Source organism: Priapulus caudatus, unplaced genomic scaffold (assembly GCF_000485595.1).
Source record: "Priapulus caudatus unplaced genomic scaffold, Priapulus_caudatus-5.0.1 Scaffold922, whole genome shotgun sequence".
NCBI classification, from domain to species: domain Eukaryota; kingdom Metazoa; phylum Priapulida; class Priapulimorpha; order Priapulimorphida; family Priapulidae; genus Priapulus; species Priapulus caudatus.
Genome location: NW_014577983.1, coordinates 45,323 through 48,062, shown reverse-complemented (window position 1 = coordinate 48,062; position 2,740 = coordinate 45,323). Strand labels below are relative to the sequence as shown.

General features: G+C 42.4%; 1 long non-coding RNA gene across 1 annotated transcript in view; it reads right to left on the bottom strand.

The window, feature by feature from the left end:
• Positions 1-215: 215 nt before the first annotated feature.
• LOC106814415 overlaps positions 216-2,740 on the bottom strand; it is a 23,062-nt gene continuing 20,537 nt past the window's right edge. The window contains exon 5 of the long non-coding RNA XR_001394604.1: positions 216-227. This is a non-coding gene — a long non-coding RNA (uncharacterized LOC106814415). The remainder of the gene's footprint in view (positions 228-2,740) is intronic.

Below are 2,740 nucleotides of genomic sequence, written 5' to 3'. Positions count from 1 at the left end.
TGTTCGCGTTTTACAGAATCCAATCTCTACATTCACTGCCACAAGAACGCGCTTTACGCTTTATTGTACGTGTTTTTAATATTTCGTCCACGGGTAGTAATTTACGATCCAATTGAAGCAGCCTGAGTCCTGTTTAGACTAATGCTCTCATCCGATACCTTATCTCACGAAAGTTAATTCCACCCGTTTATCATAATAAACTGAATTAAGAACTACTTGTGATTGAACTATTTACACGAAAGTTGAGCGGGCCACCACCGGTATATCACCTAAGAGTTGTGCTAGTCATCTTAATTAATATACATCACCTAGACGGCATGTAGCCTTCTAAATTACCATACCGTCTGGGAATCACATAATCTTCTTAGCTGGCAGCTTCATTGCTAAATAGAGCGTGCGAATGGTTAGAAGGGGTCTTGCGTCTGGCGAAACTGGGGGAGAGTAGCGTCATACATTGCAGGTATAGCGTTCAAACAGCGGGGGATCCAAGCTTATTAGCTACGTTATAACAATAGCATTGTTAAGCGTTTTAATAGCGTTATCAATGGTCAGAGTAGACGTTAGAGCCTTGGTCTAGGAACTGCGAATTACTGTCGAAATTGTCCCAGCACCGGAGTATCAACCCCTTTCAATCAAAAATCAAAATCAAATAAAAAATTCAATCAAAATCAAGCGCTTTGAATAGTCCTGCTTTTCCATTTCTTTTCCATTTGTGAAGCATCGCAAGACAGCATATGTCATTGCGTATTTCACTACGTTTTTTTTCGGTATCGTATATTTGTACACCCAGCATGTGCTCGCTGACGTGCACGTTGATGCTTACACAAACATGTACACGCACCAGCGCGCACGCACGCGTACGTGTGCGCGCTTTACGTACGCGTACACGCGTCTCCTCGCTACGCTCTACGCATGCGCGTGTATATAAACACGTGTAATAAGTCCCCGCCATGCACCCACGCCGAGCAGGGACGGCTATTACAGCAGAGTAACCGCATCCGATCAGCAGGCATGCCGAGGTTACTAGCGCGTGTAGTAAGTCGCTGATTACCGACAACTCACGTCACGTGTGGTACGTGACAGCGGCACCCAGCTACGGAGCAGTTCTCACTATATATATATATATATATATATATATGAAAATGAAACCAACACGTTAAAATGCGCAAAAGTAAAATCGTACTGCGTATCGTAAATCGTAAACCGCAATGCGTAAAATCGCAAGAATTCTATTCTTTCTAACGGGTCGCTGAAGTTACTACTATAGCTGCGTGACAGCACGATTATATGACCGTACGCTAACAATCATTACATGCTAGCAGCAAAGGTGACGTCATGCACTGCACCCCAGCCGCTGTAACATGTTAGACAACATCCCCCTATAATAAACCCCCCCCCCATACATTGCGCGTGGACAAATATGTGAAATCCCCATGCGAATGCGCAATGCATGATGCAGCCCGCTGGACACGACCACGACGCAATATATATATATCAAGTGTACATAATTGGAGATTATGTACTCTTGTACTTATGTACTCTCCCATTATGTACTCTTGATATATATGCAACGTATAGAAAAATGTATGTCTACCGTACTACACCGTTCAACAAATATTATACCAATATATTACGCCATATGAGATTATTGTCCTTTGAGGGCTGAAGCTGACAGCGACATCGTACAGGGTGTAACCGCAAAACTGACGGCTCTGAACAAGACAGACGGAATTATTGACCTGCTATTTGAACGCAAAAAATACGGTCTCATCTCTCTTGTATCGAATTAAGTCATGGGTATCTTTGTGGGAAACGGATAGCATCCATACTCGATATTCTTTGTTGCCGCAAGGGAATCAATCCAGCACAACTTGTGTGTAGGCCCGTACCTACAACAGCGCGGCCAGTGTTGCTATATGTTATTGCATATCGACTAATCTCGCTTCAGCCACACAATCACAAAGACGGACGCTTTGCGAGGGTCTTGTTGCAATCGTACATCTCTGGACAAACACGACGAAATCAAAATGGAATTCGATTGACGACATTGCATTCGCGCCGCTATCATGCCGAATTTTCCACGATAAAAGACTCGCTGCATGTCTTTGGTTTTAATAATATTATGCAATATTTCACTTTTGGTATAAACGCGCGATCGAAGCGCTGCGGTTTAGAAAAGCCATTAAAATATTTTCCTTCGCTGACGCAATCGCAACCTGGTAACTATTGGCAACCATGCAACAAACATATATCAATCTTGTCAAGTAACCACGAAGCCATGATAGTGAAGAGACTGAGGAAGGAAAGGATCCGAGACTGCGAAGGAAAAGATTTGAATAAATGACGCCGATAAACCGGTTTGACGTTTTAGCGGTAATATTTGATATATTGCGGAAATATTACGTTTACTTGAAACTTCTGCGACTGTTTGCCGTCTATATGGTCTTTCATGGGATGACGTTCTTTGCTATATTTCTAGAGGAAAACGTGAATAGAATTCTTCGCAATTTCTGCCACTTAACGTAGTTTAAACAAGCATTGTGGAGCGGGCCATACGCTGCGTATGGCTTGCGTGAAAATGTTCCGGAGCCTGGGCAACTTTTTACTGCGAAGAATTGTATAACACATATTACCATCCGTGCTGGATAGCCACGCAATAGATCTTGCTGAATGCAGTCCTTATACATATCTATATCTATATATCTATTATCTATATATCTATATCTAAATCTATATATCT